Below are 14,228 nucleotides of genomic sequence, written 5' to 3' on the forward strand. Positions count from 1 at the left end.
TAAGCACTTACAAAAGCAGAGGAGTGGAACCTAAAGGTTGTGAAAATGTCGGTTGACAGATGCGTGCTGTGTGTCCTACGGCTAGCGTCTTGGTGTGCGGAATCAGAAATCCTAATTTCAATTTGCGCTCCAAGTGACAAATTTATGTGTACTTTTTTAGTCAAATGAGTTCATGCGTTTTAACATTGATAAAAATAATATATTTATATGTAATTTACTAATTTGTATGAAAATAGAAATTACAACAAAAATGGTTTTCTTTTGTTGTAAATAACTCTCTGAGCTCTAATCATAATAACACTCTTACTAAATACCACCTCATAAAGCTAGTTTGTAAAACAATTATCGAAATTTGTATTGTGTGTAACGTGAATAAAGTATTAATTGAAGCTAAATGTATAAAATTATTATTTGGGAATAAAACTCAAAACCTCCGAAGCAGAATTTCAGTACGTTAACAATCTGACTACAGAGTATGACAGATAATCTATATTTTCATTACTTTTTCTTGCTTTCTTTTTTTGTGTGTCAATTCAAGAGAGGAAGATATTTTGCTGGGAATTTTTTAGAGGAGGAAGACTAATTGACTTACATGTAACACTTCACAAGTGAAACACTCCGATTTTGATAAAAATTAACAGGTAGATACTACACATAAACAAATAGGTGTTTTTTTACTTTCTGTAGAACAATGGTTTCATGGGGCAAAAGCCCCCACCCAATTTTTGAAAGTTGACATTCGAAAGGAAATAAGAAGTGGACCAAATTGAATGAAATTGTGCACTGCTATTGTAGACGTAAAATGAGGGAATACGTATTTCGTATTTTCCTTTAAAAACGGTTGGGTGGAGCATGAACTCCTCCAAATCTTTACTCACGAAATATCAAAAGTGCTAATGAAAGTATATCAGAAGTGTTTAAAGGGCATCAAGAATTGCATCGAAATTTTGCGCAGTGACAATACGCAAAAATAAATGAATATGTGTTTTTTTATTTTTTATAGGAAATAAATAGACACATCTTTATGTTTATGCGGAAAACAACATTGTGAGGGTTAAATACGCCTCTCGAAATATTATAAAATACAGTATACTGTTTGTGCTTACTGTTGATATGCCGAATTTGAAGAAATCGGATGGTGACACTTGTTGAACACGAAAGGCCTTATTTTAGATACATAATATCTACACACAATTTCATTCGCGTCGGTCCACTCTTTCCGCCACTTAATCCTTCGGTCTACCCAACAATTTCCTCCTTCTTCTTCATATTATTATTATTATTATAATTAGGAAAATTCGAATCACGTATTCCCTCATTTTATGTCTACAATATCTGTACACAATTTCATTAACTTCGGTACAATTCTTCTTGCCTTTCGGATGTCAACATTCAAGATTTTGGGTGAGTGCCTTTGTCCCCTAAAACCGTTGTTCCACAGAAACTAAAAAAGACACGTATTCGTTTATGTGTAGTATCTAACTGCTAACTTTGATCAAAATCAAAGTGTTCCACTTGGGAAGTGTTACATGTAAGTCACCTGGGGTTCCTCCTCTAGAACATTCCCAGTAAAATATCTTCTTCTCTAATAAACCATATGCGCTTTCACCTTTAGGGACCGGATTTACTTTAAGATTCAAACTCCAATTTCTCGCACCAAAGACGAGGATGCAAATAATTAAAAAAAACATTCGACATATTTGCTACTTGGCCTTATATTTGCTTTGAAACTTTTACACATGTATATCCTTTTATAAGAACACATTAGAAAAACATAACTTTAAAGATCCACTCCCAAAACTCGATTCAGACGAACAGCAGTCATAGAGTGTGTTCTTTATTTGCAATCTTGTATCGGTACGGTTACATCAGAATATGAGTTGAGTTGATTACGCCCTTTTAATCAGGAGGCTATTCATAAGAAGTGAAAAATAGAAAACCTACTTCACAATACTGATTGTTAGTATTTCGATTTAAATCCATATTGAGAAGTAGGAATTTTGCATTGGGAAACATTTTGTAAATTGACAAGATTATGAATTAAACTTGCATATTTTATGGAAAGCACAAGCATTCTATATGTGTGTGTCTTTGTAGTCTCGGAACGACCAATATTTCGCGAAATATACAGATCAGGAAAACAAAAACAACATGCTTTAAATATTATGAAAAGGCTATCCAATCATACCAAAGGCAATCGTATCCCTAGGTCATTTGGAAGTACGGGAGGTAACTTTAAAATTTTCGTGTGAACCCACATTTCTTATTGCACATTTGGATTCTGCAGAAAAAAAAATATAAATGATTTGAGCCAGAATGAAGACAGGCCCTTCACGGAAGGAGCTTGCATCGACACACGAAAAAGCGAGCATGAAAACGTTATGAAAATACCAATATTCAGGCCTGTAGTCTGTAGTCAGATGGTTAGTGTACTGGACTCCTACTTCATAAGTATTGAGTTCTATTCCCGCGCAAGGCAATTTCTTTATTTGTTTTTTACAAGTACAAATTTTATACATTTTAGCCTCAATTAATACTTTATTCACGTTACACAGAATACAAATTTCAATAATTGTATTGCAAATTAGCTTGATGAAGTGGTACTTAGTAATAGGGTTATTACAATTAGAAGTCATAGGGCTATTTACAACAAAAAACAAACCATTTCTGTTGCAATTTTTGTATTTTCTTGCAAATTAATAAGATACGGATAAATACATTATTTTTATTGAAGACAAAATGTATGAACTTATTATTTGCTTAAAAAAGTACACATAAAATTGTCAGTTTGCGCTCGAATTGAAATTAGAATCTCTGATTCCGCCGCTTGTCAACCCCCATTTCCATAGTGTTTTGAATCTCTTGCTTTGGCTATTTAAGTGCTTATTCACGTGTTGTGCATAGCCCCTACGTTTTGTGCAAAAAATTCCTAAATACGCTAATCTATATTGATATCACTATATATAATATTGTTACCTCAGTAATTGTGTAAAAAAAGTTCTAGGCGCTTTGTGTTTATCAGTGGACAGCGTACGAATTTCAAGGGAAATAAGGGTAAATTCACTTTGGTAAGGCTGAATATATGCTATAACCAGGAATGTTATTTCGAACGACAGTTGCATGAGAAACTATAAGAGTTGTAGCCCAATGCGTCATTTAGTTGAGCAAGAGGGGACAATTACTACCCCACCAGTGTACGAGGAATACATATACTTTAATCAATTGTCTATTAATATACTACTACAAAACGTGAAAGTCTTATGTCAGTGGTGCTCTTGCCCACCTCAAGCAAAATCTCAAATAATGCCTCTGGTTGTAGCATATATCCAGTATTACCAAAGTTGATTTCCCCCTCAAAACTCTTGTAAATCGCACTGTCCACAGATATGTATACGAAGCGTCAACAACATTATTTGCAGAACGACAGTCGTGACCATAATATATCTAGTGACATCAATAAACAGTGGCGTATTTAGGATTTAGTTTCGTGGAGGGGCCATGCACTACACGTGAATTAGCATTTACGTTTTTCGTTTTGGGTGCCGACATATTTTAATGAAATTGTGTATTTTCGAACATTTTTATTGTTGTATACGTTACAGATATGTTGAATATTTTTTTTATTTTTACTTACAAATGGCTACTTTATTAGTTACAACAAGAAAAATGACTCGAGTGGGACATTTTGCGCGTAAGGAATAGATATTCCTCACTCTGCTACTTGATAACTTAATCCGTTCTATCATTTATTCGAAGAGTCAGAAATGTCAAGACGAGTTTTCTGGATATTGCAATTTGTAATACGGACACTTTAAAAGTGCACTCCTACCTCGCGAGAAGTAGCGCGGAATCTCATTTAGCAAAGTCTGTTTTCCCCTTCTCAATAACTTGTGTTCCTACTCGGTTATACACGTTCTACAGTTATTTCCAGTAACCTGGAACAACACGGACACGAACACACACACATCGAGAACATTTAAAATTCCAAACGTACTCCCACCTTGAGTCGAACCTGGGATCCCGTATACCGCAGCCGCACCTGCTAGCCACTAAACCAGAGAGGGAAGTTATTAAGCCAGCGCGTTTTAGCAGTTTTACGGGAAATGCTCGAGATATGCAATTGTAATACATTGAGTAATTTATTCTTGAGAGGCAAAGCATTTTACATTGAATCCTTGTCCTTGTTTCGTTTTTATTGTGTTTATTATTTGTATGTATCGCATATCGCAACAAATAAGAAATACATTTTTTGATTCGATTTCCAGAAATACTATTTAAGCTAATCATAAAACAGAAATCTTTCGATGAAGTAATATGGGGTAATATCTGCTTTTTTATATTTACACCGAGTTCCTTCGTGGCTAAGCGTTTAGGGTACGCACTTTTGACGTAAGAGACCCAATTCGATTCCTGATATGAGCTCATGTGGTTCGGATAACACGCTAATCAATAGGCAAACGTCTCATATAAGGTTCGCTGCTGAAAGAAACATTAAACTCTACATCAACTCAACGTTAGTTTTATACCATCAATAGAAGCAAGGAGTAAATGATACTCTCCTGCTAAAACCATGCATTTGCTTTTTGGCATATACTAAAAAGTATCGGACTATTTAAAACATTAACTATAAAAGCTTTATGAAAAAGAAGCTTTATGAACATTAAGTCGCTTCAAGCCTTCAAACCAATTTATAAAATCCAGATTTCAAATTACGAAAACTTTTTACATTGTAAGTAAAAATACAAGTATATATTGTTTTTATGTCTCTCACATACTGTCTCTCTCTCATTTTCCCAGCTCTCTCTGTCACAAACACAGTATCTCTATTAGGTATCAGGAACATACATATTTTTTTCATTTAAGGTTGGTGTAATTCAAGGTTGGAATTGAAATCAGAAATCAGTTCCTTTTTAAACAATGTTAACGTTCTTCATTTTAGCGTCTTCGTATGCAAATGATGGAAAATGTGACTTATGTTTGAAATATGATGAAACTAGTTGTTTTTTTTCTAGAAGTCAAACAGAACTTTATATTTATGGAAATGTTTCTATATATTGAGAAATATTCCCGCACCTTCAGATTAGTGATCGAGCGACTTAACTACTGAACCACGGTTACTACGCGTTAATTGATTCCTCTTTAGTCTTTTTATGTGTATAATATACGCCTCGTATTTGATTCAAAGTAAATGAGTTTTGTACTTTTTCTTTTAAATCTGCAATTGAGTCTTAGTGAATACAATGATATAATGCCCTGCGAGTCGTCAATTACACATTCCTGTGTTTTGTCAATATATTTGACTATAAACAAACTACTCTTTTGAGCGACAAGAAATGGCTCTTTATTTAGGCGACCCAGAGTAAGTAAGGCTTTAGCTGAATGGTTAGCGTCGAGATTTCTTAGTTTTTCAGTAGGGTTTCGATTCGCGCACTCTACCTTTAGACATTTTCCTATCTTTCATTTATAAGGCTGAGCTCCAGTTGGATGCTACTAAACGAAGATAATCTCTAGTGGAGAAATTCAGTGATGATGTAATCCTGAAACTAAAGGAAGAAAACTGAATGAAGAAAAAGAGTTATAGAGTTTATTCTGTTAATGGTTCTATATTTGATATTATCCGTTAATTTCGTGCACTTTTACATTGTTGTTAACTGACACTATACTCTCCCGTTTTCTTCTTATATTTCAATGTGTAAATTTTCAGAAATACTATACAAATCTGGATATATCAGTTATACTTGCAACCTAAGGGAAAATACGCTTATTACGGATAAATTCTATAATTCGTTTGTGTGTTCTCGAATTTTGTATTTTTAATATTTACAAATAAATTACTGCATACCAATATTTAGCATTCTAAAAGTCATTTAACGAATAATGAAATCTGATAAGTTTTCCTTTCCAAGTATTATGTATCAATCAGTGGCGCCGGAACTAAGGAGCTCAGGCCTTGTTAGACCCCCGAAATTTTCATGGGAGGCTGGGCTCTTCCCTCGAATGATCGATCCATACTTTAATTGATTTGCTTATAGGACTACTGTTAATAGTTTCAAAACTCTGAGCAAGGCTTTGTGATTACTTAAAAAACGATCTACTACATATACTACATAATTTATCCGTATATTATTTGATACGCATTTACGTATAGTCATTTGAAGTAAGTTAGCTTCTTTATAATCCCTCATTTGAGTTAATTATAATATTATTTAAGTCCCCGAGTGTTATTTCCTCATTGGTGCTTCTGGTGTACCTATATTTTTTGGTATTGTGCTGTTTACTGGGAGTACAAGTATCCAAACACTTTCTTTTGTCATTTCGTCAGCCAGCCTTTCGCTCAACTTCTGCACGAAAATACTCCTTACGATTTGTGCTTTTAACAGTTAGGGGCAACTTCAAGCTGCTGTGCTAGCTACTACCACGTGTAATTAATCATGGAACAGGCGTTAGTTGGGTTGCGTGTATCATGGACTTTGCACATCAAGAATGTCTGTGGCCCGCTGTACACAACGTAATCGAATGGGAGGTTGAAGTTCTCTGACAATATTTCACAATTTTACGGAGATGTAGTCAATGACACAGCACACATATAGAGAAAATCAAAATAAATACACTTTGAGAGTGGTTCAGGTCCCAAATGGATTATCAAAAGAGAAAGTTCATAATAGACAAGACAAAGTTCATTCATACTAGGAAATACAAAGTTTGGCTAATATAATTATACATTATTAAGAATCATACGTTTATATAAACATAATAATGTATGTCAATATAAAATAAAATATTAATGATGAACAATCGTATCAATGCGCGTATTGATAGTAAAAATTAATAATGTGCAAAAAGCACGTCGTGATGGAAGGCTTTCTTGATTTTCGGTCAATGAGCGTATTCATGCGATTGTTCTTCTGTGATTTTGAAAATTAAAAGTAAAGACGTTCCCATTCTTCACCATTGAATAAATAATATTGTAAAATTGGCTGAAAATTATTCGGTGGATTCAAAATGTGAGTAATTATTGTACGAAGACTTTCATATTCCAAGAGCTTAGAATAAGACATGATTCTTATGACTCGTAATTTTTAAAGGTTTTCGAGTAGTTATATAAAACTCTGTATGTCAATGTAAATATTTTTTTTAGTTTTTGCAGACTAGGTTTTAATTTAATATCTCTGGCCGAAGTTTTAAATAACATATTAAATAAGCAGCTTCATTCTTTTGAACGTGATTGTGTTACTTTTATAACTTACGAATTAATTGTTTAAAACAAGTTCGTTCTCAATTAGGCTGTCATTTTGGTAAACATAAAACAAGCTGATCCTCGTTATTCTTTTAGTACATTTGTCCGTAAAGAAAACGAGAGAATAAATGTTCATATGATTGTTAATGGTTTGAGTATGTTTTTGGTATTTAAAATTAGAGGTTTCTGTGCAGCAGAAATTCAGTTTCGTTTCTTCTTTTTCTTTAACTTTTACTTAAGTTACGATTGATTGTCATAAGCCACGAAGTACTAGTTTCATTCTTCCAAATAGTGTTTCAAACGACGATCAGATATATCTACCTCTTTGCTTGGATACGACAATAGTCGAACTCTAAGAATTTGGGTATAATTTTCTGATAATGATCACCTGATCTTCTTAAAGGATTTTCCTTCTTGGAAAGTGTGTCTTTTTACATGAAAGGTACTAAAAGGATTTTGCAATCAATTTAGTTCCCTTTTCTTTCCTTTTATCCATTTATTTTTCTAGCGTCTTTGAGCTTTCAAAATCTCTGACATTTTCACATGAACGCTACTTAAAATATTAGTTTTCACATGGAGAATTGGTGCTCACTCTACTGCCAAGTATGCCGGAGTTTGAGGCTCTTTGTCGCCAGGAAACCTTAATTGGTTCGTTCCTGTTTAAGATGTCCTGCTCCCGTCTCCTTTAGCCTAACCGGCATAACCGTGGGACGTAAAACTCAAAGATTTCAAAGATGTCCTGCTTATATGACAGGTTATTAGCATTAGAAAACTTTTGTGTATAGAAATTCTTCCAGAACAAATAATTTAATTGAGTTTCGTTAAAATCTCTAAAGAAAATCACTATGGTTATGGGCTACACATAACTTGAATCAAAAGTCTTAGAGTTTTGCAATCCAGTATTAGAGAATGCATGGAGAATGCTTAGGATTCAGTATTAAAGAATCTTAAAGTATCCCATTTGAAACCTCGAACCATCACTAGAAACATTTGTTTCCTAATTACTTTCAAAATACTACAGGGAAAGATTTCTAAGATGCCTTTTCTTTGTTTCAGCCAAAGATATTCAAGATTAAAAATCACGTAAATTTACAATTCTTAGCCAGCAATAGGTGAGACTATAATTTTTTTTAGCTCAGTAAATTTCTTTTTTTACAGTTTTTTATATAATTTATTCGTTTCAACAGGTCAGCAATTGCGTTTCTTAAATTGTTGAATATTAAGTTCTCAATTCTGCTGCTGTTTCTTCCAATTACTTGAACAAATCATTAGATCGTCCTCAAAACATGTACCTTCCGGTAATCATTCCAAAATCTTCCTGGTTGCGATGGAGGGAGCTTGTACGGACGTGGTGAGACTCATGAGGGAATGCAGAGATCTGTACGATTCTTCTCACTCGTTAGCCTCAAATGTCATACTTTTAGTACTATCGGGTTGAAGGGATAGTTAAAAGAAAGTTTCTTTCTATAGATAGAAAGGGAATTGATACTTTCAACGTATGAAATATTCCCGCAGTGGATTGAAAAGTAATACTAACATATTTCGTAAATTATTTGTAAGTCTGAAGGTTTATGACAAAGTGGCATTTGAAAGTGTTTCATGAATATCAGTAAGGCAGAAGAAAATGAAGTATCCTTTCCTTCTAAATGATATTTACACCCAATAATTACCGAATTTCTTTATCTATTTACAACAAATAGCTAGCGGTATCAGCGACTAGTTTTGGGGGATAATCAACTGGTTTTCATTTTGTATGTATGACCTTACCATCTAAAATAGACTATGTCTTTCGATGAGTTTAAGAAAGCATATCTATATTAATATAAGTAACGTACTTATGTTTTTCAGTGCTGTCCTTACCTTCAATTATAGAAAAGAGAACCACGCAGAATTTGTTTTCTATATGTTCGGTATGTTTAGGGTGCTAATTTTCAGATCTGTCCCAAGTAGAGTTTGTTGAATGGCATCTTCCATAGTTTCGTTTTATAAATTTGGAGATTAGTTTTGCCTAGCTTACGTTCTTCATAAATATTTGAATGTTTTTTCACCAAATGTATGAGATGAAATGATGGATTTGGTACGAATAAATGATACTGACATTTGGCATTGTCATTAATATTAATTGTAATCCATATTTATATAATAATGGTTGCAATGAAGAAATAATTAAGATTACGTCATCCATGTCATTCCTCTGGGGACATATATGCTGGTATGAAATTAATAGCTTTATGCTCACAGCATGGTATGTCCGCATTCCGTTTAATATGTTGTAGAACAGAAAGGCAAGGTTACTGTTTTGCCATTTATCATTTGTTACCATTGGAAGGTACTAAGACTTTTTTTACAACACAAGGAATATAGTGTATATTTTCATCAATATATTTTCTTAATGCTGCAATTCCCGTTGAATTATCATTATTTTCAATATTTCTTTGTCTTTATTGTTAACATTTTTCTGCTGCTCCGATTTTATTTGAGAGCATCAATTCTGAATCCTATTTCTTCGAATTTTATAGCAAATCATTGCACTCTTTACTATTAGTAGAATGAGCTCTGCCATGAGGTTTGTTATATTGTTTATGTCACTTAAATTATACGTCAGGAATTGAAAATGAAATGAAATCTTTTAGTTTTACGTCCTACGGTTATGTCGGTTAGGCTAAAAGAGACGGTGATAATGAGTAATGAATGAAATTGTGGAATAAAGAAAGTGGGAGCAAACGGAAGACCCCATAGGAAACCCACGCACACGGTGTCTATCCACAACAAAGTTCATTTGGCGGAGGCTGGGATAGAAACCGGTAACCCAAGCACCAAAAGTGAATTCACGTCAGAAATTGTCTAGTGTTGGTAGTGATGGGACAGGATTATGGCAATAATGCTTGTTTCGGATCAGGTTAGCATCTGAGTGTATGAAGTACCTTGTAGTTGGTGTGCAAAAGTCATGATGTTTCGAATAATGTAAATGTCTCTAGTGTGATAGGTTTTGAAAATTTTACCAAACCGAAGAAAAGCCTTAGGGTTTGGACATACATAGGTGAAAAGGAGGTACCAATAGCAGGTTGATTTGTCTCATATTTGTAGTTTTCGGGTTTACCGTAAAAGGAATAAACCACTTGAGATAATTGAATACATTATGTCCTTTTCATTAGACCCCGTGTGGCTTTCAGTCAGTGAAATTCCTCCTGTAGTGTCTACGCCGTTTTAAAAGTCTACAATTTGAGCATATGAAGAAAGTTATATTTTATATCTAATTCATATTTTGTTCTTCCTTGGTTGAGGGATTATGTTCGAGTAATGTATTTTAAAGCTTACATCTAAGTTTGGTTTTATTTCTGCTCTGTTTGATATAATTCGAAATCCGTTAGGTAGGTCTAACTTGAAAAAAAAACAGTGGAATTAATTTGCACTTAACGTAATGTCATTGAACGTACTAGATAAAGAGGACTGAGAAGGACCGATAACTTTCGATTATTTCTGCGGAGTATCTTGGAAAATATGAGCTATATTACATAAGTGTGTACAATAATTTATTGCCGCATTTAATCTGTGATATAAGTAATGTCAAAAAGATTATACGTATACTTTTTAAGAGAAAAGTATAATCTATAGCACATAAAAGTCCATTTTTGGTTAATTAAAAAAGTGTCCGTTTAGAGAGAGCCCTAATTAAAATATTCGGATTATGTCCAATGTTTTCTTCACGTAAAAGTTTTCTGATCGTGCTATTAGTTCCCGTTCTTTTTAACTATTTTTGCAGTTTGTCTGATGCGCAAGGTGTTAGTTACATTTTAAACTAAGTTATCTTGTATTCAAACATTGCCCAATATTTCCTAGGTAGGTTGTTATTTACAAAAGCAAAAACAACAGTTTTAATAATTTTATTATTAACGGTTACTCATTTAATGATGATTATTTTTTTGTACGTGGAAAAATATTATGTTTCGGTATTCTACCTTAATTATAGGTATCCAAATAAATGACTGAGGAACGAAAAACATGATTTGAAATAATTTATAAGAAAATAAGAATAAAATAATTGTTTTGAAATGCACAAAATGCGTACAACAATAATAATAACAACAGTGAGAACAGAACTCAAAATAATTTTTTACCGCTATATGTAGCAGTTTTTAGAGTTTTATCAAGCTAGCCATACTCATAATCATCGTAGGTAGTTTTTAATTATTGGAAGGTCACTTGCTGTAATTTAGAAGCTTCGATGTCCCTTGGTCTTACTCTAACATCTTGATATTATCGTAGGATTTCTCTGTTTTTATATCGTCAATTAATTGTAGTCTTCTTCGCCCCATATCCCTTATTCCTACCGCCATACCCTCTAGCACGTCCCTCATGAAACACTCCCTTCCTATCCAATGTCTAAAGCATTTTGCTTATCTTCTTAATAATATCTAGAATTGTTCTTTTCTTCCCTTCTATTTTTCAACCACCCTGATTCGTTTTCCGCTTGTCGTAGCTAAATTGCTTCATTCTTATCCATACACACATTCAAAAACCTTCCAGTAGTTTTCATTTTTTTTTTTGCATAATTCCATATTCCGCACCATAAATTATAATAATACTAATCATACTAATCCCTCATAAAATTGTGATCAAAATATTTCTGTATCTGGCATATTTTATAACTTTTGTTTAACAGCACATAGTGTTTTTTACACTTTAACAAAGCTAATTTCATAATTTTTTAATTGTAAATATATATAGTTATATCTAAATATTTTGGATGAGTAACTAAATGTAACTTCTAATCAACTATATTTATACTTGTTGAAAACAATTATTCTAATTTTAGCCGACAATTGAATTTGTGCACATAGTGTTTCAAAAACTACGTGGAAGTATTATAAATGTTATTTTTTGTCATTGTGCAGTAGCCTGGCATAATGCACTAAGCAGAAAATAAAAAAATATAAAATATTGCATAATAATATTCATTAACTATCGAGTTCATTTTTCGACTAGTTGATATATTTTGTTATAATAAATAATTAAAGCTAAGTTATGTTTATCTAATTTCAGAGGAGGAAATGTATTGTTTCAATACTACTTTTGGTTGTGAAAAGGTAGGAAAAGGTAAAGAACGTTTAACTATATTGCAAAAAGTGTAAATAATTCGAAAAAATGAACCAATCAAGAGTCGTTATAACTCAACTTTAAAATATCCTATATATTTTAATTTCCATACTAACCTTTAAATTCTTTTAGTATTGTTAAGAAAAAGTAAGTGGGGTTCCATATTTTATAATGATGAGCCTGTATATTACGTGTTAATATTAAGCTGCGGAAGTCATATATGAAAATTAACTGCACAGCGAATATCGCAAACTCACAAAGGATCAATAAATATTATTCAGTATTATATCAGTATATGCAATGCATACTAAAAATGAAGTACGCATGATTAATAAGTATTTTATGGTAACCTGCAGTAGGAACGCTATTTATTATGCAACAGATAATACGGCTACAAATTATACGTAATTTTGGACAGCTATGTTTATAAACTTAATGACAATGATTATTTTTTATAGAAAATTAAATAGAGTATTAAAACAATCTTCTAGTCAAAAGTAGTTAACAAAATTGATATGAGTTTTAGAATATGGAATACAAGGATTCTTTATATAGAAAGCATGCTAAAATCCTAACGAAATAAGTTTTAAAATATAAGACTGAAATAGTAGAATTCCAGCAAATTAACGGGAAAGTAATTAGAATAACAAAATCCTTAAATTTCTCCTTATTCTACGATTAATTAAGTAAAGAAGTTCTTGCTCGCAAAGCGATAGAACAAATATCAGGTTACCATGTGGAATTTCCATTAAGGTATTTTAATGCAAAAGTGGGACGAAATGATATTTTCAAACAAAATCTCTGGAGAGAAAGACTACACAAGAAAAATAACCAAAAGCAAATTATATTCGTTAATTTTGAAATATTGCAAAACATTATCATGACAAGTACGAAATTACCACATCCAAATAATATCTGTACTCTTTGCTGGTGATTTGTTGTTTCCCAAATACAGGCAACAAGTGAAAAATACTCTAGAATTGCAGACAAGCTAAATAATGCAGTTAAGATATCTCTGATCTCCATGCAAGGAACGGAACTATGGTTACATACGCACATAGCTTAAGCAGGTCAAGTGGACGAGGAATCTCAGTGCTACAGGCTAGTTGAAATGTTTGAGGTTATATTAAGTCCTTCCAAGGTCTAGAAAGATAATGAGACTTGATACTATGTACTCCATGCAAAATGAGGAGTAGGGAATATAATCTTTCAGTGGTCCAGTAAAGTTACAAGTGGAGAGTGATCAGAAGAAAATTGTTGTCCTCAATAGCCCTGCGGTAAGTGTTATATTCTCAACTTTAGAAAGATCATGAGCAGTTATTAATCCTGGAACGATATTCTAAGAAATAATATGTCAACGAAAACTGAAACACCAGCAATGTGTGAACATGAACACTGTTACGATGAAAGGTGGGACTTCTACTGCGATGGGCTGTAAGATAAAACTAATTTACTCGTTAGTCATTTACGCATGGCAGTATAGGTAGCACACGCTAAATATCACCAAAAGGAAATTCATTTTGAGCTTTGGAATAAACCATTAAATTCAATAAACTAAAATAGTAATGATGACATGCGAAGCATTGTGGATGTTATTTACACAACACCCGTGGCTCTGTTATTACATGTACAGTGAGACACATAAATTCTTGATGTACAAAATCCGTGAGTTAAACAACCCTTCTAACGCCTGTTCCAAGATTAATTCGCCTGGAAGAGTAGCCAGAACAGCAGCATGAAGTTGCCCCCAACTGTTAAAAAAACAAATTATAAGTTTTTTTTTTGGTGGAGGAGTGAGCCGAAATACTGGCTCATAAAATAACAAAAGGGAGTCTTTGGATACTTGTCCTTACAGTACATAGCAGACTACCAGAAAAGTATATACGGACATCAG

The sequence above is a fragment of the Thermobia domestica genome, chromosome 3 (genome assembly GCF_964235325.1).
Source record: "Thermobia domestica chromosome 3, izTheDome1.hap1.1, whole genome shotgun sequence".
In the NCBI taxonomy this organism is placed as follows: Eukaryota; Metazoa; Arthropoda; class Insecta; order Zygentoma; family Lepismatidae; genus Thermobia; species Thermobia domestica.